The following is a 23,433-nucleotide window of genomic DNA, read 5'->3' on the forward strand; positions in this document are numbered from 1 at the left end:
TAAAAATTTATCTTGAATGATATCTCTTGCATTTTCAGATTTTTTTTTTCTGTTCTCATTTGGGGTAAATTATTTTCAGAACTTCTGTTTTGGTAAGATTTTAAAGTGTATCATATATGTACTCATTAAATTAAAAAAATGGTTATGCAGAACCATTTCTGTGACAGAAATGTAGACACAGTAAGAGTGGAAAACTCTCAAGTTTTTCAAAGTAATCCATGTACATTTTTATTAATGTCAAATTGCACTAAAAGCATTATAATAACAGATATCATTCCACTCCTTGGTTTTCGCAATTCCCCAGTACCTTTCTCCAGAAGCAACTGCTTCCACTCTTGTATCTGTTTCTCTTAGTACCTAGTTCTATGTATATATTCTTAATTTTAATAATATATTTTATTTAATCCAATTTATCTTATCAATATAAAAATTATTGAAATATTTTATTCTTTTTTGTATTTAAAATTCAGTGTGTATTTTTTTAATTGTACTTTAGATGAAGGTTTACATACAGAACAACCTAGCTTCTCATTAAACAATTAGTACACATATTGTTTTATGACATTGATTAACAACCCAATGACATGTCAACACTCTTCCTTCTTGAGCTTGGGTTCCTTGTTACCAGCTTTCCTGTCCTCTCCTGCCTTCTAGTCCTTGCCCTGGGGCTGGTGTGCCCCTTTAGTCTCGTTTTGTTTTATGGGCCTGTCTGATCTTTGGCTGAAGGGTGAACCTCAGGAGTGATTTCATTATTGAGTTAAAAGAGTGTTTGGGGACCATACTCTTGGGTTTCTCCAGTCTCTGTAAGGCCAGTAAATCTGATGTTTTTTTTTTGTGAGTAAGAGTTTTGCTGTACATTTTTTTCCACCTCTATCCAGGACCCCCTATTGTGATCCCTGCCAGAGCAGTCAGTGGTGGTAGCCAGGTACCGTCTAGTTGTACTGCACTCAGACTGGTGGAGGCTGTGGTAGTTATGGTCCATTAGTCCTTTGGACTAGTCTTTCTCTTGTGTCTTTAGTTTTCTCCATTCTTCCTATCTAATGTCAGTCAAATGCTTGTCTTAGTTTATAGTAGATAGTGTACCTTTCTATGGATAAAAAACACTTCCAGATGAACTAAAGTATCTTTAACATAATAATACAGTAATACTAATAATAGTGTTTTGATGCGCATTGAAAAGTTGCACCTGTTTGTTATTGTGAACCTTTGCTGTTAGGTGCTGTTGAGTCAGTTTTGATCCACAGTGACCCTGTGTACAACAGAATGAAACACTCCCCGGTCCTGCGCCATCCTCACAGTCACTGCTGTGTTTGAACCTATTGTTGCAGCTACTGTGTCAGTCCATCTCATTGAGGTGAGAACCATTGTATGTACCGTGAAGTTTTAATAGGCTTTACAAGGATTGATCATAACTATGGGTTGTACATAATTTGGATGTTCGTAACTTAGGGGCTGCCTGAACCTCCTTTCTTTTTTCCCTGGAGTTAATAATTGCTCACTTGTCTTTTGCCTAATTTTCTAAGATGCTAGGTTAGTATTTTTCCCAAATGTCACATGCCTGGCAGTAGTATTTTTCATACTCAAACATTAGTTCTAATCATTTCCCTCCCACCCTTGCTAGCCTCAAGATTCCTGTTTGGATCCTTCTTCCACTTTCTTCATTGTGTACTGGTTGCTCTCTTGGCGTGTCCTCATACTGTTTGTATAATTTATACTCCCACCAGGAGCATAGGAGAGCTACCATTGCCTTGCCTTCTCATCAACAGTTGGTATCCTCATACTTTTTAGTTTTAGTCATTCTAGTGAAGAGGTTTATTGGCTTTTTATATTTCTTTTTTTCTTTCCTTTTGTGTGTATGTGTGTAGGGCTCGTTCATATTTCTTGCCCATTTTCTCTTCATTTGTCTGTCGTAGTGATTTATAGGAATACTTTCTGAAATATGTGGATACTAAATTTTTATAAGGGAAATCAAGTCAGTACAATCTATTCTATACCTAACTACAGATGGAGTGCTTCTTCCTCTGGCCCTAACCACCAGAGCTAGGTCAGATCTCAAGTTAAAGGGCACAGTCCTTCAGACTGCCTCATCTGCACAAGACTCAGCTGCCAGCCACAAGATTGGGAGTCTCCAGACCCCCCCTCTGATCTGACGGCTAGGATTTCCTACAACCCCCTCAGCATGCTAGCTGTAAGCATGGGAGTTCCTAGAGCTCCATTATTTGGTCTGACCTACCGGCTACAAATTTGGGGTTCCCTCTGCTTCCTCAGGTTACCAGCTATAAGCTCAGTGGTCCCCAGATCTCCCACTTCTAACCTACTGGCACCCACTGCTCATTCCCTCAGGTTCGTTAATTTGCTAAAACAACTCACAGAACTCAGGAGAGCGCTATACTTATAATTACAGTTTTATTACAGCAGTTGAAGAGATGCATGTGGCAAGGTCTAGGAGGGTTCCCAGTGTGAAGCTTCCATGTCCCAAAAACGGATGTGCCGCCCTCCCACATGCATCAGTGTCACCAGCCAGGAAGTCCTTGGAGCTTCCATGTCTACAGTCTTTGGGACCTTATTAGGTAGGCATGGTTGATTGAATCAGCCCCTCTCCCCTGAGGTTGGGCTGGTATCACTTGGTGGGTCTTTCGGGCCTGGCCAGCCCCCGACCCAAGAGGTACCTCATTAGCATAACCTCTCAGGTAAGGACTGGAGGCCTCATCAAAGATACTTCAGTCACTGGGAGAATTTCAAGATTTTACAGATTATTTCTCAGGAACCAAGGACATAGACCAAACTCTTTGGGTAAAGTTAAATTCAGTTTTGTTTTGCCTTTAACATTAAGTTTTGGTATCGAGTAGAACAAGTCCTCTCACCTTGTTGTTCTTTAAGTGTGATTTCTTATGGTTTATCTAAAAATGATTTTCTTAATTTCCAAGCATCTGGGGATGTTTTACTTAGTGTTTTGTGTTACTCATTTCTAGTATAATTGTATTGTGATCCGGGAACATATTCTAGGATTTTATTTCTTTGATGTTTGTGGAGACTTCCTTTAATATCTTGTATTTGGGGGGCATTTTTGTAAATGTTCCGTGTGTGCTTGAAAATAATGTATTTTTTAGTTGTTGTGGTAATATTGTGTATATGTCTGTTAGATTTAAAATTAATTATGTTGTTCAAGGCTTCTGCAGCCTTACAGGTTAGTTTTGATTTGTTTTTTGATCTGCTCGTTCTACCAGTTGCTGAGAAGGGTGTGTCAAAATCTCCCAGTTAGGATTTTGGATTTGTATATTTCTCCTTGTAGTTCTGTCATTTGGGTATTATATATTTTCAGGCTATGTTGTTAGATGTATGCAGTTTGAAACTGTTATATCTTCCTGTTGAAACTTTTTATCATTATGATATGACTCTTAATCTCTAATATTGCCTTTTGTCTTAAAATTCTTTTTTGTGTTTGATAATAACATAGGTATACCAGCTTTCTTTTGGTTAGTATTTGCATAGTTTCTTTCTTTCTTTTTCCTTTAATTCTTTCTATATCCTTGTGCCTAAATAGGTCTCACGATCTTGGCCTATTTGGAGGATTTAATCCATGAACTAGAACCCGTTGCTGTTGAGTCGATTCTGACTCATAGTGACCCTATGGGACAGAGTAGAACTGCCCCATAGGGTTACCAAGGAGTGTGTGGTAGATTTGAACTGCTGACCTTTTGGTTAGCAGCCAGTCTCTTAACCATTGTGTCACCAGGGCTCCAATCCATAAACATGTGATACAATTTCTCATATGTTTGAGGTTAAATCTGTCTCATTTTGTGTTATTTGCACTGGGGTGGGTTGTATATTCCCTTACCTCTTTTGACTATCTTTGTATCAGGTATCACCATATCACTGGGAGGTGCTATCAATTCAGTCATCCTTTCTTCTAGAACTTAAAGCATTAGCTACCACCTTTGCACTTCATACAAGATGGAGGAGGAGGGAAGAAAGATAATTAATATGAAACAGTTGCTAGCTGTAGTATTTTCTTCTGCAGGTGGTCTTGAAGCATAAATGAATAATAACGGTTACCTTCTTCCTCTCTGCCTATTCCATTTGGTTTGTGCCAGCATTGGGCTGGGTGAGTTTTTGTTCTTATTTTTTAACTTGGTGTGGATATTCATTATGTGGCATTCGAGTGCTTGATGGACCTGTCTTTATTATCCTTTGACCAAGATACTGGACAAAGGAGTTTTAAGAGGTACCGTAGTAAATCTCCTGGGTTCTAGACATAGTCCTCCCTTGCTCTCATTTTGTAGTATTAACCTAGGAATCAATCACCCCAGCCAGTACAGTGATTCCCTTCTCTGCTTTTTGGCCAGGGCACCGTCTGTTTCTAGTTATCAGAACCGTAATGGTGTTTGCAGACCTGCCCAGCAGTTTGGGTTAGGGCATGGCTGAGCAGAGTGAATACATCTACTCCACACGTATTGACTATCTTGTTATCTGACATTACGCATTTACGACAATAGTAAAAAATCTACTGTCTGACTATTTTGTGCATTAATGGTGTATGTCTGGCAGTAACGAACACTGAGGTGCTAGGTGATCCAATACTTTGGGCGGAGGATCAAATACAAAAGAGCGTGCCAATTAGCCAACTTATAGTTTAAGCTAAAGCACACAGCATTTTTGACACTCTTAAGGAATATGCAGGTGAGGAGTGCAATGAAACATTCACTGCCAGCCATGGCTGGTTTTTGAGATTCCAGAGATGATTCACTACCACAGCACACACTTAAAGGTGAAGCTGTTAGTGCTGATGAAGAAGCTGCAAAACTCCTTTTAAATGAGTTTCACAAAATTATCTCAAAAGGGAACTGTCTGCCTGAACAAATATTTAATGTGGACGAGATCGAATTATACTGGACAAAAATGCCAGAGTGGACCTACATTCATAAAGGGGCCAAACCAATGCCTGATTTAAGGCATTGACCTTTTTATTAGGTGGAAATGTTGCCAGATTCCAGCTAAAGCCATTTATGTTTAATAAAGCAGATAATACACGTGCATTCAAGAAACTAACCAAGCACTTATTGTTGTTAGGTGCTGTTGAGTTGAGTTGGTGTGATTTTTCTGAGGAAATAACATTTATACATCTGGTGTGACCTTTTTTTTTAAAGCATTTAATTTTTTAATGTGAAAATGCTTCTACTTACTAGGTGTTGGTGTTACCATTTTGTGAGGAGAAAAACTTATTTAGTGATAACTTACATTTAAAAACTGATCAATACCATATCAAATTTAATACCCAGCTCCTGAAAGAGAACTGTCTCCTACCCTACAGCCCTTATGAATTTTTTTTTTATGCTGAACTAAAAAAAATTATTGCGGTAAAATATATGTAACATAAAATTTGTCATATTAACCATTAAGTGAACAATTCAGTGACATTAGTTACATTTACAGTGTTGTGCAGCCATCACCACTATCCATTTTCGAAACTTTTTCATCACTCCGGACAGGAACTGTGTACTTATTAAGCAATAACTCCCATTCCTCCTCCTCCCCCAAACACTTGGTTACCACTAATCTACTTTTTAATTAAATTTTTTGTTGTTGAGAATATACACTGCAAAACTTTCACCAATTCAACTCTTTCTCCATGTACAATTCAGTGATATTGATTATATTCTTTGAGTTGTGTGCCCATTCTCACCCTCCTTCTCTGAGTTGTTCCTCTTCCATTAACATAAACTCACAACTCCTTAAGGTTCCTAACTAATCTTTTGAGTTGCTGTTCCCGTATAGATAGTTCTTAAAAGAGTCTAATTAATGCTCAATGCAGGCATCCACTGATCTGCTTTTATCTCTGTGCATTTGCCCATTCCAGATATTTCATTAAGGGGGATCATACAGTCTTTGTCTTTTGTGTCTGACCTTTATATTTATGTTATTAAGTAGGATTAATTTATTTGTACATAGTTTTTCTTATGTAGAGCCAGAAGTAGAATAGCAGGTTGTCGTAGTTATTCTTAGCTTTAGCATCCTTGTCTGAAAACAACGTATTGGCTCTAATTTTCATACAGCATGCTGTTAATAAAGTCAGCATTGCTTTATTATAGAATTTGGTTTTAGTTTGAATTTAATCTTACAGATTCAACAAAATCCCCGCTGGCTTTTTTTGCAGAAATTGACAAGTGGATCCTAAAATTCATATAGAAATGCAAAGAAACAGAATAGCCAAAACAATCTTGAGAAAGAAGAATGTTGGGAGTACTCACACTTCCTGATTTAAATTTTACTACAAAGCTACAGTAATCAAGTCAGTGTGGTACTGGAATCATATAGATCAATGCACTAGAATTGAGAGCCCAGAAATTAACCTACAGATGTATGGGCAATTGATTTTTGACAAGGATGCCAGAATAATAGTCTTCTCAACAAATGGTACTGGAACAACTGGGCATCTGCATACAAAAGAATGAAGTTGGATTCCCCTACCTCACACCATATAAAAAAGATTAACTAATGCATCAAAGACCTAAGCGTAAGAAAAAATAAATTGGACTTCATCAAAATTAAAAGCTGTTACACATCAAAGGACTCTATCAAGACAGTGAAAAGACAACCCATACAATGAAATATTTGCAAAGCACATATTGGATAAGGCCCTAGTGTCCAGAATATACAAAAGCTCTTGTAACTCTAACAAAAACACAAAACCCAATTTAAAATGGAGGGAAAGAACTTGAATAGACATTTCCCCAAAACAAGATATACAAATGGCTAGTTAACATATGAAAAGATGCTCAACCATCAGTAGTCATTAGGGAAATGCAAATCAAAACCACAATGAGATCCACTTCACACCCACAAGGATGGCTGAAATAAAAAAAGACATGTTGATACGTTGACTGGGATGTGGAGAAATTGGAACTCTCATATGTTGCTAGTGGTAATGTAAAATGGTGCAGCCTATTTGGAAAATAGCTTGGCATTCTCTCGAACAGTTAAACGTAGAGGTACCATAACCCATTGTCGTCGAGTTGATTCCGACTCATAGCGACCTTATAGGTTGCTATATGGATCAGCAATGTTATTCCTAGGTATATGCTCTAGAGAATCGATAACATATGTTCACATATCAATTTGTACGGTAATGTTCATAGCAGCATTATTCATAATAGCCAAAAGTAAAAACAACCCAAATGTCCATCAACTGATGAATGGACAAAGAAAATGCAGTATATTCAGTGAATGGAATATTATTTAGCCATAATAAGGAACGTAGTACTAACACACGCTACAACATATTTGAACCTTGAAAACATGTTAAGTGAAAGAAGCCAGACACAGAAGGCCACATGTTACATGATTTCATTTATGTGAAATAACTGGACTTTCCACATTCATAGAGACAGAAAGTAGATTAAACTGGAAGAAGAGAAAAAGGAGAGTGACTAGTAATGTGTATGGGGTTTCAGTTTAGGGTTATAAAAATATTCTGGAATTAGATAGTAATGATTGTTGCACAACTCTGTGAATATGCTAAAAACTGCTGAATTGTATACCATATAGAGGCGAATTTTAGGGTATGACAATTACATCTGACTAAAACATGGTTAAAAAATTATTTTAAACTTGAAATATATCAGATATATAATGTCAATAATTAAAATTTGAGTATAAGCACTGTGAGAAATTGGGTGCACTCTTAAATTCTAGGATACTTTATAACCTGTGTTTTGTAAAATATCTTTCCATTGTGAAATATAAATTATTGGGGGTTTTCTGTAGTGTTCATCTTCTGTAAAGTTCCATTGTTTTTACCCTAAAATTAATTTTATTAGGATTATATTAATCAGCTCTTGTATGTTGGGAGAGTTTTGTCAAGTTGTCAATATGTTATAGAATGCATTTGGATCCTCGTTTGAAAGACTTTATTTAATAGAAAGGGGGAGGGGTTGTTAAATTCTATTATAATGTCAGATTTGTGAGGTAGGGTAAACTAAAATAAAGTGATCCTTAGTATACTTGAACAGCCTGTTAACTACTGTAGATATGTGTATCAATTTACTTCTTTTCTAGGGTAGGTCCTAACTGCCAAACCATTGGTGTTAAATTGTACTAAAATGTTTAGTAATTAGAAGTAAAATAAGTAAAGATACTCATCTGTAAAAAATTAGAATTCTTACTGTTAAAGTAATATTGAAAATTAAATGAATATTCTGTATATTTTCCGAGTTACTGTACGTCTGAGGTTGGTCTTTAGTAAATACCTTAGATGTAGTATAGTACTGCTGTAACAGAAATACTACAAGTGGGTGGCTTTAACAAACAAATTTATTTTCTCATAGTTTAGAAGGTTAGAAGTCTGAACTCAGGGCACTGGCTATAGGGGAAAGCTTTCCCTCTCTGTCGGTTCTGGAGGAAGGTTATTGTCTCTTTTCAGCTTCTTTTCCTTGGTTCCTTGGCAATCTTCACGTGGCATGTATCTTCCCCTCCTTATGAACTCCCTTCTCTGTGCCTAATCTGCTCTTTTCATATTTCAAAGGCGATTGGTTTAAGGTATGCCTTACATGACGACCTCATTAACATAGCAAAGAATGCCCTATTCCCAAATGGGATTACATTCACCAGTATGGGGGTTTACCATTTACGACCCAAATTTTGAGAGCGCAGTTCAATCTATAACAGTACATTTGGGGCTCCCCAGGAAAGAAACATTGACTGTATTATCTGTCAGGTAAGTATTATTTAATAAGAAACTGCGCTAAAACTCAGTCAGTGGCTTAAGGCCGCAATTAATTATTCTTGCTTACAAATCTGTAGAGCAGCTGTGGGTCAGCTGGTCTAGGTTAGGTTTAGCTGGGCAGCTCTGTTTTAGGCTATAGGTGTGGCTGGGCTTTGCTTCTCTTTGTAAGTTGGATTTCCTTTCAGCTTTGTCTCAGTTCTGTGTGTGTTTATTCTGGGACCTAGACTGAAGGGACAGCAACCATCTGGAGAAACTCTGCTCATGGTGATGGCAGAGGTACAAGAGGGCAAGCCCAACCATTAGAGTCATATCCAACCTCTGTTTGCATTATTTCTGCTAACATCCCATTGGCCAGACCAAGTCAGATGACCAGCGCTGTGGGGGCAGGGGAATACACTGCCCACTCTGAGGCCAAAGTAAGGCATGTGGCCAAGCCCAACATCAGCCAGGAAGGAATGTATACTCCTGCTATGGAGGTAGGGGTTGGGGTAGGAGGTAGTGATTGTTTCTGAATTAAAAGTGGATCTATACGGTCTAAGAGTGACTGACATGTTGACCACATTGCAGTTATGTAATATTTTGCATGTAAGAGTGAAAAATCGTTACTAAGCTGTTATTTACTTAGTCTAGCTTAGTTTAAGCTATCGTAATATTATCAGTTAATAGAAAATTAATACTATTTTTGTATCCCCATGTTTTATTCAGTGGATGGTTTTATTTTACCTGTACAATTTTTTTTTTTTAAGATTCTTTTCTAGATATGCAGAAAGAAACTTCATTATAAGTATCTTCAACTTAAAGAACAAGGTGATACATGGTCTCCATTTCAGTAAGGTAAGTGGGCAGTGGCTTATGCTTTTATAATTTAGTGTGCCTTCCAAGATGTTTATTCAGTGTGCCAAATATGCTTTACATTTTCAGAGAAATGTAACTTAAATTTTTGGTTATTATGTCTACATAATAAAACATTTAAGTGGATATATTGTGAAAAGTAAGCTTTCTTCAGCCAGTAAGAGAAATGAAGTCTTGATTCATGCTACTACGGTATGGATGGAGTTTGAAGACATTATACTGAGTGAAATAAGTCAATCGTGAAAGGACAAATATTGTATGACCTCATTTATATAAAAAGACAAGAAGCAAGTGTATAGCGACCAAAGTTTATTAGTGGTTACCAGAGGTGGGAGGGGTGCTTATGGAGTACTGAGTTTTGGTTTACTGTGGTGGAAAAATCACACTGATTAATAGTAAGGTTGCACAGCTGATTATTATAATTGCTGTCAACAAGTTGTATACCTGTAAAACATTGAATTGACAAAAGTTGTGTGATAAATACTGTCATGGATTGAATTGTGTCCCTCAAAAATATGTGTCAACTTGGTTAGGCCAGGATTCCCAGTATTATGTGGTTGTCTTCCATTTTGTGATCTAATTGTCCTGTGTGTTGTAAGTCCTAATCTTGGCCTGTGATTAATGAGACAAGATTAGGTTATGTTTAGGAGGATTAGGGTGGGAGGCAAACCCTTACTCAGGTCATAGCCGTGATCCTGTGTAAGGGGAATTTCTCTGGGGTGTGGCCTGCATCACCTTTTAAGAGATAAAAGGAGAGAGAAGCTGGCAGAGAGAGAGGGCCCTCCTACCACCAAGAAAGAACTGGGAGTGGAGTGTGTCCTTTGAACCTGGGGTCCCTGTGCTGAGCAACTCCTAGACACTGGGAAAATTTGATGATGAGGACCTTTCCCCAGAGCTGACGGACAGTGAAAACCTTCCCTTGGAACTAATGCCCTGAATTCGGATTTCTAGTCTCCTAGATTGTGAGAGAATAAATTTGTTTGTTAAAACCATCCACTTCTGATATTTTTGTTATAGCAGCACTGGATAAGTAAGAGAGATATAGTTACAGCAATGATCAAATTAAAAAAAAAAAAGGAGCTGCTGAGGTTGCTTATGTATAACCAAATACCTCATGGGATTTGGTTTCTTGGTTTGGAGGTTTACTATCACGGCTTATGGCTCATCCCAGTTATTTGGCCTAATGTTTTTAGTGCTTCTCTTCTACCTTTTAGTTTGTTGCATAGTACCTGGGATCTTAAAAGCTTGCAAGAGGCCATCCATGGCACAACAGTTGGTCTCTATTCACCTGGAGCAACAGAGGAAGAAGGAGGGTAAGGAATAGGAAGAGGAATTGGATGTGTGGCTAATTGCCTCCGTGAACAACTACCTTCTCTGCCGTGAGACCATAAGAACTGGATGGTGCCCTGCTACCATTTCTGAACATTTCTGTCAAAGATTCCATGGAAGAATCTTGATCAAAAGGGGGAAATGCATAACAGAATTTTAGATTCTCATGGACTCTAGACTTTCTGTAGCCATGGAAAGTGGATGAGCCCCTGAAATTATTGCCATGAGATAATCATTAAACCTTAAAACCAAACATATCTCCTGAAATCTTCTTAAAACCAAACAATAGTTTAGCTTAACTAGTAAAGAATGTCCTCCTTGAGCATTACGCTCTTTTAAGATCTGTCTATATGGAATCAAATTGACAACAGCCTGAAAGATTAGATAGGAAACTTAGGGGGCATTTAGTTTGTGTTAATGGGGGAGGAACAACTCAGAAAAGGAGGGTAAGAATGGTTGCACAACCCGAAGAGTGTAATCAGTGTCACTAAATGGTACATGTAGAAACTGTTTAATTGCTGTGTGTTTTGCTGTGTATATTCTCAACACAACAGCAAAAAATAAATAATTAAAAAAAAGCTTTCCTTACACTACTGACACTTGGTTCCCTATTTCTCTTTCCCAGAAATCGTTGGTATTACTAGTTTCATTTGTATCTTTTCAAGCCTATTCTGTGCATAAGCAATCATGTTTCTCTACATTTTCTACCTCCCATCATCCTTCTTTTCTCTTCTTGCATAAAGGGAAGCATACTGTACACCCTGATCTGCAGCTGTTTTTTTTGTTTTTTGGTGTAACAGCTCTTCTTGTCCATAGATCTTTGTCAATTACATGTACCTCAATTTTTTTTTTCCCCCAGTAATGTTGTGTTTTCGGTGAAGGTTATGCAGCCAATTAGGTTCCCATTTGACAATTTCTACACAAATTGCTCAGTGACATTAGTCATACTTTCCACAACGTGTTAGGATTCTTTTTAATTGAATTATGGGTGTTCCGTTTCCAGTACTAGAGTTTCCCTGTCCCCTTGTCTTCTCTTCTTTGCTTTAGAGTAATTATTGACTTTTTGGTCTCATATAGTTGGTTTTTTAATGAAACACCGTACTCACGGATAATATCCTTTATTTTTTATGCCAGTCTGTTAATTTTGTTAAAAGGTGACCTTAGGGGACATTTTCATTTAAAGAGTATCTCAGGGCAGAAGTCTCAGGGGAGTCTTCTAGTCTCATCTGGTCCAGTAAGTCTAGACTTTTTTTTTTTTAATCTTATTGTGTTTTAGGTGAAAGTTTACAGTGCTAATTAGTTTCTCATTCAAAAATTTATATACAAATTGTTTTGTGACATTGGTTGCAATCCCCACGATGTGTCATCACTCTTCCCCTTTCCCTTTCCCTTTCCACCCTGGGTTCTCTGTGTCCATTTGTCCAGTTTTCCTGTCCCTTCCTGCCTTGCCTGGGTCTTTGGGCAGGTGTTACCCATTTGGTCTCATATACTTGGTTGAACTAAGAAGCACATTCCTCTTGTGTGTTACTGTTTGCTTTATAGGCCTGTCTAACCTTTGACTGAAAAGCAGACTTCAGGTGTGGCTTCAGTTCTGAGTTAGCAGGATGTCCGGGGGCCGTAGACAGGAGTTCCATCAGTCTCTTCAGACCAGTAAGTCTGGTCTTTTTTTTATGAATTTGCATTTTGTTCTACATTTTTCTTCTGCCCTGCCTGGGACCCTCTATTGTGATCCCTGCCAGAGCTGACTGTAGTGTAGCTGGACACCACCTAGTTCTTCTGGGCTCACACTGATTGAGGCTGTGATTCATATGATGGGACCAATAGATGTATCTTAGATGGCCAACAGCAAGCTTTTAAGACCCAAGACGCTACATGCCAAAGTAGGGTGTAGAACCGTGGTCCCTAGCCCTCAGCCCGAATAACTCAGTCCCTGAAGGTGTTTGGATGTTTCTAGGAAGTGTCTATGACCTTGCCTTGGTCACATTGTGCTGTGTGCTGACATCTCCTGTATTGTGTGTTGTCTTTCCCTTCACCAGAGCTAACACTTCTCTGCGGTCTAGTTAGTGATTTCTCCTCCCTACTCCTCCCTTCCCTCGTAACCATCGAAGATTGTTTTTTCCTGGGTTTACACCTTTTCTACGGTTTTTGTAGTAGTGATCTCATACAATATTTGTCCTTTTGTCTTTGACTTATTTCACTTAGCATAATGCCCTCCATATTCATCTGTGTTGTGAGATGTTTCATGGATTCATCATTGTTCATTATAGTTGCATAGGTTTTAGTATCCTGTTGTGTGTGTGTACCATAATTTGTTTATCCATTTACCTCTTGATGGGCACTTAGGTCGTTTTCATCTTTTTGCTATTGTGAATAATGCTGTAATGAACATGGGTATGCACATGTCTATTCATGTGACAGCCGTTATTTCTCTAGGATATATTCCTAGGAGTGGGATTGCTGGATTGTATGGTATTTCTATTTCTAGCTTTTTAAGGAGGCACCATATTGTTTTCTGCAGTGGTTGTATCATTTTATATTCCCATCAGCAGTGCATAAGAGTTCTAAACTCCCCACAACCTCTGTAATATTTGTTATTTTCTGATTTGTTGATTAGTGCCAGTAATGTCAGGGTGAGATGGTATCTCATTGTAGCTTTGATTTGAATTTGTTTAATGGCTAGCGATCGAGAGCGTCTTTACATGTGTCTTTTAGCTGCCTCAGTGTCTTCTTTGGTGTTGTGTCTGTTCATTTCCTTTTCTCATTTTTTAATTGGATTATTTGTCATTTTGTTGTTGAGGTGTTGAAGTATTCTATAGATTTTAAAGATTAGACCCTTGTTGGAGATATTTAGCCAAATTTTTTTTCCCAGTCTGTAGGTTTTCTTTTTACCTTTTTGATGAAGTCTTTTGATGGGCATAAGTGTTTAATTTTTTAGGAACTCCCAGTTATCTAGTTTATCTTCTGGTATTTGTGCATTGGTAGTTATTTCTGTTGTAGGTAGGTTTCTATTGTATTTTTGTCATGTATTAATGCCCCTAGTGTTGTTCCCATTTTTTTTCCCCATTACTTTATCATTTTAGGTTTATATTTAGGTGTTTGATCCATTTCGAGTAAGTTTTTGTCTGTGGTGTGAGATGTGGGCCTTGTTTCTTTTTTTTTTTTTTTTAACAGAGGGACATCGAATTTTGCCAGCACTATTTGTTTAAAAGACTGTCTTTTCGCCATTTAATGCACTTCAGTCCTTTGTCAAAGATCAGCTGACCTTAGGTGGATGGATTTATGTCTGGGTTCTCAGTTCTTTTCCATCGATCTATGTGTCTGTCATTGCACCAGTACCAGGCTGTTTTGAATGCTGTGGCTATATAGTAGGTTCTGAGATCAGGTAGTGTGAGGTCTCCTACTTTGTTCTTTTTCGTCAATAATGCTTTGCTTTTTGGGCCCTCTTACGTTTCCATATAAAGTTGATGATTAGTTTTTCCATCTTGTTGTTCAGAATTGGGTATTTAGGTTGGATTTGCATTGTATCTGTAGATTGCTTTGGGTGGGATTGACATTTTCACGATGTTGAGTCGTCCTTTCCATAGGCATGGTATGTTTTTCCATTTATGTAGGTCTCTCCGTTTCTTGCAATAGTGTTTTGTAGTTTTCTTTGTATATGTGTCTTATGTCCCTCTTTTCAATGTATTCCTAAGTATGTTATCTTTTTAGGGCTGTTATAAATGGTATCGTTTTCCTGATTTCTTTTTCGAAGTTCTCTTTGTGGGTGTATAGGGATCCAAGTGATTTTTGTATGTTGATCTTGTATCCTGCTACTCTGCTGAATCTATCAGTTCTAGTAGTTTTCTTGTGGAATTTTTCGAGTTCTCTATGTATAGGATCATATCATCTGTGAATAGGGATAGTTTTATTTTCTCTTTTCCAATTTGGTTGTCCTTTATTTCTTTTTCTTGCCTTATTGCTATAGCTGGGACTTCCAGCACAGTGTTAAATAGAAGTGGTAATAAAGGGCATCCTTGTCTTGTTCATGTTCTCAGGGAATGCTTTCAGCCTCTCTCCATTCAGAATGATGTTGGCTCTTGGTTTTATATACATACCCTTTATTATGTTGAGGAATTTCCCTTCTATTCCTATTTTATTGAGTTTTTTTTCAGGAATGGGTGTTGAATTTTATCAAATGCCTTTTTTGCATTGCTTGAGGTGATCATGTGATTCTTTTGTTTATGTGGTGGAATGGGTCGATTGGTTGTCTAATGTTGAACCATCCTTACATACCTTGTATGAATCCCACTTGGTTATGGTGTATTATTTTTATTTTTTAAATATGATGCTGAATTTGGCTAAAATTTTGTTGTGAATTTTTGCATCTGTATTCATGAGAATATTGATCTGTAGTTTTCTTTTTTGTGGTAAAAAAAAAAAAAATTTTTTTTTTTTTTTTGCCAGGCTTTGGTATCAGGGTTATGCTGGCTTCATAGAACGAGTCTGGGAGTATTCCATCCTTTTCTGTGCTCTGAAATGCCTTTAGTAGTAGTGGTGTTAATTCTTCTCTGAAAATTTGGTAGAGTTCTCCAGTGAAGCCGTGAGGGCCAGGGATTTTTTTTTTTTTGGAGTTCTTTAATTACCTTTTCAATCTCTTCTTTTGTTATGGCTTTATTTAGTTCTAGCTCTGTTTGTGTTAGTTAGGTACGTAGTGCGTTTCTAGAAATTCGTCCATTCCCTCTAGGTTTTCAAATTTGTTAAGAGTACAGTTTTTCATAGTATTCTGTTATGGTCCTTTTAATTTCTGTTGGATCTGTTGTAATGTCCACCATCTTGTTTCTTATTGGGTTATTTGCTTTCTCTTCTGTTTTTTCTTTTGTCACTTTGGCCAGTGGTTTGTTGATTTTGTTGGTCTTTTCACAGAACCAGGTTTTGGTTTTGCTGAGTATTTCTATTTTTCTTTTCTCTATTTCATTTATTTCTTCTCTGACCTTTATTATGTCCTTTCTTCTGGTGATTGTGGGCTTCTTTTGCTGCTCTCTATTTGTTCAAGTTGTAAGACTAACATTTTGATTTTGGTCTGTTCTTTTTTTTTTTTTTTAATTTTTATTGTGCTTTAAGTGAAAGTTTACATACCAAATCAGTCTGTCACACAAAAGCTTATATACACCTTGCTACATACTCCCAATTATTCTCCCCCTAATAAGACAACCTGCTCCCTCCCTCCACTCTCTCCTTTCATGTCCATTTTTCCAGCTTCTAACCTCCTCTACCCTCTCATCTCCCCTCCAGGCAGGAGATGCCAGCATAGTCTCAAGTGTCCACTTGATCCAAGAAGCTCACTCCTCACCAGCATCCCTCCCCAACCCATTGTCCAGTCCAATCCCTGTCTGAAGAGTTGGCTTTTAGAATGGTTCCTGTCCTGGGCCAACAGAAGGTCTGGGAGCCGTGACCACTGGCGTCCTTCTAGTCTCAGTCAGACCATTAAGTCTGGTCTTTTTATGAGAATTTGGGATCTGCATCCCACTGCTTTCCTGCTCCCTCAGGGGTTTTCTGTTGCGGCCCCTGTCAAGGCAATCATCAGTTGTAGCCAGGCACCATCTAGCCCTTCTGGTCTCATGGCCTGTTCTTTTTTGACATGTGTGTTTATTATTGGCCTCTAGCACTGGCTTTGTTATGTCCCAAAGGTTTTGGTATGATGTGTTTTCATTATCATTTAATTCTAGGAATGTTTTTATCCCCTCTTTGATTTCTTCTATTACCCAGTTGTTTTTAAGCAATGTGTTACTTAGTTTCCATGTATTTGATTTTTTTTTACTTGGTCTTTTATTGATTTCTGCTTTCATGGTGGTGTAGTCAGAGAGCATGCTTTATATTAATTTGATGTTTCGGGTATTATTGAGGGTTGTTTTGTGGCCTAAAATGTGGTCTTCCCTGAAGAATGTTCCATGTCTGTTGGAAAAGAATGTATACTTTGCTTCTGCTGGGTACAGTGTTTTACACATGTCTAGGAGGTCAAGTTGGTTGATCTTGGCCTTTAGATCTTCTGTATGTTTGTTGTGTTTCTTTCTAGATACTCTGTCCTTTACTGAGATTGGTGTGTTGAAGTCTCCTACTACTATTGTGGAACTGTCTATTTCTGTTTTCAGTGGTGTTAGTTTGTGTTATGTATTTTGGAGTCCTGTCATTGGGTGTGTAGATATTTATTAAGGTTTTGCCTTCTTGATGTATTGTCCATTTAGTCATTATATAATGTCCTTCCTTGTCTTTTATGGTTAATTTTGTTTTAAAATCTGTTTTATTCGATATTAGTATTGTCACTCCTGCTTTTTTTGTTTGTTTTACTTGACACATGTTTCCATCCTTTGCTTTTTAATATATTCATGTCTTTGTTGTCTAAGGTGTGCCTCTTGTAGACAGCATATTGATAAGCCATGTTTTTTATTCATTTACTATACCGTGTCTCTTTACAGACACATTTAAGCCGTTCACATTCATAGTGGTTATCTTTTTTTTTTTATCAGGTAGGAGTTTATTGCTGTCATGTTGTTGTGCTTTTTTTGAGTTGCTAGTGTTTTCTTTTTCCTCTTTCTTGTGTGGAGTTCCTTTTGTTTTCTTACGTTATTACAGACTTCTTGTTCACTAAGACTGTATGTTTTTCTTCTTATTTATTTTGATGAGTAGTTTTGTTAACTTTCTTTGTGGTTACCTTGAAATTTAACCTTATGTTCTTAATTTTGAACCAGTTTTTTATTACCCGATATCACCTTGACTTCCTCTCCATTTGAAAGTTCTATACCTGCACTGTTTATTCCATTTTATTGTTTTGATGTTGTTGTCATTTACCGATTGATGTCTCTGTTTTCCTGTTTTAAATCTTTTAGCTTTGTTTTATTACTGGGACTTATTTTCATAGATTAGTATCTGCTGATGCTGTCCTGTGTCCTAGACTCTGCTTGTTGTCTCATATTCTTGGTTCTCTAAATGAAGGAGTCCCTTTAAATTTTTTGTTACTCTGGTTTGGTTTTTACAAATTCCCTTGATTTCTTTTTGTCTGGAAATGTCCTAATTTTGCCATTGTATTTGAGAGTTTTGCAGGGTATATTATTCTGATTGGTAGTTTTTTTCTTTCAAGGTTTTATATATGTCATACTATTCCCTTCTTCCCTGTATAATTTCGGCCGAGTAAGCAGAGCTTAGTCTTACTATTTCGTCTTTGGTTTTTCTCAAGCTGCTCTCAGGATTCTTTCTTTTCTTTGGTTTTGGCAAGTGTCATTATGATGTCTTGGTGACTTTCTTCTTGAGTCTATCCTTTCTGGGGTTTATCGAGCTTTTTGGATGGCCAGCTTTTCAACTTTCATGATATGAAAGCAAATCTTCAACAGTCTTCTCTGTGTTTTCCATTTTCTCCTGCTGTCCTGGAACCATAGTCACGCACAGATATTTGCTCTTGATTGTGTTCCACATGATTCTTAGGTTTACGTCATTCTTTTCTCCGATTTTTCCTCAGTGTCACATCCATGAATTTGTCTTCAATCTTGCTGATTCTGTCTTCCATTGTTTCAAATTTGCCCCTAAAACCTTCTACTGAGTTGTCCATTTCTGGAATTTTGTTGTTTATCTTTTGGATTTCTAGTGCTGTTTTTGTGTGATTTCTCATTGTTTTCTTATTTTGACGTATTGTTACCGTATTATTTTCCTGTTGCTTTGTCTATGTTTTCCTTGATTTTGGTTATGTTTTTGTTAGTTTTATGTCTGTTTTCCATGATTTTGGCTGTTTTTTTCCTTTATTTTATCTGTATTTTCCTTGCTCTCTTTCCCATTCTCTTGGAGAGCCATAAATATTAGTCTTTTGAATTCCATACCAGGTAATTCCACTGCTTTTTCTTCTGCTGGAAGGTCATCTGATTATTTTGGTCATGCTGGAGCCATCTCGTACTGCTTTTTTATATGTTTTCATATTGTTTCCTGTCTCCAAGACATTAAGGTATTTACTTTATTTATCGATTGATTGTATGTCTGTTTCGTCCTATTTCTTTGTTTTGTTTTGATAGGGCTAACAGACCAGGCATGCTTTGCTGCTTACTCACCTGTGAGCATGATAGCTGTCACCTCTTTGGATGGGCAGGCAGCAGCAGGCATGGTGAGCCCACTTTGCTTTACACTGGTTTGGTGAGGTGGCTAAGGGTGGATGGGCTGGGCACTCTCTCTGCTGATGTTGGTCCAGTGGTATGGGAGTGTTCACAGCCCTTCACCAAATCGGCAAAGGTGTCGTGCAGAGAGTGGTACAGGCTTGCTTCTCATTCAGCAACTGGTCGAGTGGCAGGAGGGGAAGGGTAACGTGAGCCTGGTGCAGTGGTGGGTCTGAGCTCGGGGGATGCTCTAGCTGTAGTGGCTTGGCGAGAGCCTACAGGAAGTGTGACTTGGCGAGAGCCTGTGGAAGGGTGACTTGGCGTATGGGGCTAGGTGGGTAGGAGAAAGAAAAGAGAGAAGAAAAAATATCGAGTAGCCAGTGATTGGGGTGGGGGGTGAACTTGGAGGTGGTATGGTATACGGGACTAGGTGGGAAGTAGGAAAAAAAAGAAAGAAAAAATAAACTGCACAGTTGGGGCCAGTGGGTTGGGGTGGGCTGGCGTTCCAGTGGAACTCTATCCGTGGTGGCACAGCAAGGATTGGTGGGAAGCAGGGTTAAGTAGTGTATGGGGTTAGGTGGGAGGGAGAAAGAAAAGTAAGAAAGGAGAAAAGATGAAAAACATGGTGGCACAGCGTAGGCTGGCAAGTGGAGGTGGTTTGGACCCGGGGCTGGTGGGAAAGGAGGGTAGGTGACATACTGTCCTAGGTGGGAAGATGAAAGTAAAGAAAGAAAGAAATGGCAGTGTGGTGGGGCCCAATGGGAAAGATGGGGAGGTGCTGTTCAGGGCTAGGTGAGAGGGAGAAAGAAAAGGAAGAAAGAGAAACGAAAAAAAAAAAAAAATGGATTCGTGGTGTGTGCCAGCAGGTGGGGGCGGGGTGGACCTGGAATGAAGGTGGGCTGGTGGCTCTCTAGTTGTGGTGGTGCGGTGGAATCCAGTGGGATGGGGTGGAGGTGCAAATGGGGCTAGGGTTGAAGGGAGAAAGAAAGGGAAGAAAAAGAAAAAACAGAATAGTGTGGTGGGAGCTCGTGGGTGAGAGCGGGTGGTACCTGGGGAGGTTGCGGGCCAGTGGCTCTCTACCCACAGTGGTGTGGCGTGGCCCATTAGGAAGAGGGGGAGGTGGTGTATGGGGTAGAAGGGGGAGGGGTTAGGTGAGTGTGTTTCTCTGGTTACCGGGTCACTATCTCCTGTTGGGAGCTCCGTGAAGTTGCCTTCCTATACTCCCTGTCCAGGGTTGTTGCTGGCTGTGCTCCAAGATATCGTCTCCGTACGATGTTAATTGGCAGGGGACCTCCATTCAGTATGTCTCCTCTTTCTGTTTTCCTTCAGTTTCTTCTTCCTTTGGGTGTTTGATCTAGTTCTTTATGCCTTCATTTGATGTTTAGGGTTCCAGGATTGGCATTTGTATCTTTTACTTAGGTTTTCAGGTCTTTGCTGCAGAGGGATGGCATGGTGTCTTGGCCCCAACTCCAAGTCTGGACTTTTAAAGAATTTGAGTTCTGTTTTATGTTTTTCTCCCATTCTATCAGGATCCACCTGTTGTGGCCCTGATCAGAAACAGTTGGTAGCGGTAGCTGGCAACCATCTAGTTCTTCTGGTTATAGCTTTATTTTTTTGACAGCTTTATTAAAGCATAATTTATGTACAATAAACTACATCCTCTTAAATGTACAATTTGATAGGTTTTGACAGATGTCTACCTGTACCAGTGAAACCGCCACCACAGTCAAGATACAGAATTTTTTAGGCATTCCCCAAAGCCCATCTCTCCCTCCACCCATCGCCCTGGGCAATGACTGATCTGCTTTCTGTTACTGTAGATTAGTTGTCTTTTCTAGAATTAAAAAAAAATGGAATCATACAGTATATACTTGTGTTTTGTAACTTTTTTTTGCTCAATGTAATGATTTTGAGGCTTATCCATACGGTTCCATATGTTTGTAGTTTGTTTCTTTTGATTGCTGAATAGCCTTCCATTGTATTGATAATACCATTTTTTTTTTCTATCTGTTCACCTGACTTTTGGGCTGTTCCCAGTTGAATATTGTGCGTAAAGCTGCTATGAAGATTTTGAATAGCAAATGTTTTCATTTCTCTTAGGTAGATACGTAGAGGTGGCATGACTAGGGTTCCTGTCTAAAAAATCTTTGCCTACCCTAGGTTCTCAAAGATTTTCATCTTTGTTTCCTTGTAGAAGTTTTCTACTGTGGTTTTATCTTTAGGTCTGTGACCAATCTCAAATAAATTTTTGTGATAGTATGGTAAGGGTATATGCTCTTTTTCTTTTTTTTTGGTATTTGGGTATCGAGTAATTCTTAGCACCATATTTTGAAAATACTTTCATTTGTTTGCCTTGACAGCTTTGTGAAAAATCACTTGACCATAAATATATGGGTATTTCTGTATTCCGTTCCATTCTTTGTGTCTGTTTCTTTGTCAGTATTACACTGTTTTGATTACTGTAGCTTTATATTTTAATAATTTTTGTTGTTGAGAATATACACAGCAGAACTCAAAGCAATCAACAATTTCTACATGTAAAATTCAGTAACATTAATTACATTCCAGTTGTGCAACCATTCTCACCCTCCTTTTCCAAGTTGTTCCTCCCCCATTAACATAAACACACTGTCCTCTAAGTTACTAGTGTAGCTAAGTGTATTTTAATATCAGCTAAGTGCAAATCTACCCTCATTACTTCTTGTTACTGTGTGTGAGTATTGTAAGTATGTATGATATTTTTTTCTAATATGTTTTTCAGCTGATTGTATATTTAAAGCCTTTGAATTTCTTTCTTTTTTACTGTGGTAAATTATGCACAACATAAGATTTATTATTTTAACCATTTTCAAGTGTCCATGCAGTGTCATTAATCACAGTGTTGTGCAACCATCACCACTGCTTGTTTCCAAAACTTTTTCATCACCCCAAACAGAAACTCTGTACGAATTAAACAATAACTCCCATTCTCCTTTTCCCCCAGCCCATGATACCCACTAGAAAGCTTTTTATTTTTGAATGTTTATTTTTTACTCATTCACATTATTGAATTCACATATTTTCTTAATCATTTTTCTGTTAATTCTCTAGGAATTTTTTAGGTTGGAGAAAATATAAAAATTTTCTTTCAAATTTTTGTTTTTCTTTCTCTTGCTCAGCTATATCACCTCTGGAACACTATTAAAAAATACTTCCTAAATTAAGTGGAAGACTTTGTGTTACGTCATAAAGCATGATGTTGCCTTTTGATTTGTACACTCCAAAAGTTGATGATATTATCTGAAAATATTATTAGTCCTTCAACTGCCAACTCATTCCTTTTATTGGCATGAGTGAAGAATCAAGAGTGGGTCTATATAAGTGCGTGTGAATTATCAATAGCAGCTCTTTTTAAAAATTGTCAGTTATTTAGTATATGCTTCTGTTTACTCATGTAAACTTCCATAGGACGTCCATGTGTATGCTTTCTGATTTCCTTTTCGTTTTTTCTTCTGAATCCCCTCCTTTTCTCTCCGCTCCCCTGATTCATTTTAACGTACTCATTTTGTGGCACATTTTCTCTAGTAGCTCCTAGAGGAAGATGAGTGGGGAAACCTTCATGTCTGGAAATGTGTTTGTACTCCATTGTTTTGCTGGCCATTGATGTCTACTTTGAACATGATTTTCCATGAGCATTTTGAAGGATGTTTCTGTCATTGTATTTCTAGTATTGCTATTGAGAAATCTGATGTAATTCTGATTCTTATTAATCCTTTGCGTGTGGTTGTTTCTCTTCCCTCTAGGTAGCTTGAGGAAACCCTGGTGGCATAGTGGTTAAGTGTTACGGCTGCTAACCAAAGGGTCGGCAGTTCAAATCTGCCAGGTGCTCCTTGGAAACTCTGTGGGGCAGTTCTGCTCTGTCCTATAGGGTCGCTATGAGTCGGAGTTGACTCGACAGCACTGGATTTGGGAGGTAGCTTGAGGGCCATCATTTTATCCTTATGATATGCTTTTTAAAATCTTTTTTCGTCCATTGTGCTAGATGCTCTTGGCTCTTTTAATCTGAAAGTTTGTCTTTCGGTTCCAGGAAAATTTCTTGAATTCTTCATTTTTTTTCTTCTGTAATTTTTCTGCTTTCTAAAACCCCAGTTACTGGACTGTTAGACGCCCTGTGAATTGGTCTTCTTTTCTTTTTTTTTTTGCTTCTGTTTTTCACGTCAGCCTTTTTGTTTTACTTTATAGATTTCCTTACCTTCATCTTTAAATTCTTTTATTGACTTTTTATTTCTTCTGTAGTGTTTTTAATTTTTCAGAGTTCTTGTAGTGTGAGTGTTCTTGTATATTTGTTTTCTGGATGAGTTAGCTAATTTTTAGTTTGTGTCTTTGGATAAGTTTGTTTCTTCCAAGCTGCTTTTTTTCCTGTTTGTTTTGTTTTAAGGT

The 23,433-nt window shown here is 38.0% G+C and overlaps 1 protein-coding gene across 9 annotated transcripts in view; it reads left to right on the plus strand.

The window, feature by feature from the left end:
* The window catches only part of ESCO1 (establishment of sister chromatid cohesion N-acetyltransferase 1), a 133,906-nt gene that overhangs the window by 17,507 nt on the left and 92,966 nt on the right, over nucleotides 1–23,433 (plus strand). For 5 of the 9 annotated variants that reach the window (XM_064294661.1, XM_064294656.1, XM_064294660.1 and 2 more), the window contains exons 2-3: nucleotides 9,469–9,556; nucleotides 10,789–10,887. The exons of 1 other annotated variant lie outside the window; for it this stretch is intronic. The gene's annotated coding sequence lies outside the window, so the exon portion shown is untranslated. Of the gene's footprint in view, nucleotides 1–9,468; nucleotides 9,557–10,788; nucleotides 10,888–16,359; nucleotides 19,026–23,433 lie in introns of those variants that run through there. 3 more of the 9 variants (XM_064294657.1, XM_064294655.1, XM_064294659.1) reach the window with 2 other exon arrangements.

Source organism: Loxodonta africana, chromosome 11 (genome assembly GCF_030014295.1).
Source record: "Loxodonta africana isolate mLoxAfr1 chromosome 11, mLoxAfr1.hap2, whole genome shotgun sequence".
Classification (NCBI taxonomy): domain Eukaryota; kingdom Metazoa; phylum Chordata; class Mammalia; order Proboscidea; family Elephantidae; genus Loxodonta; species Loxodonta africana.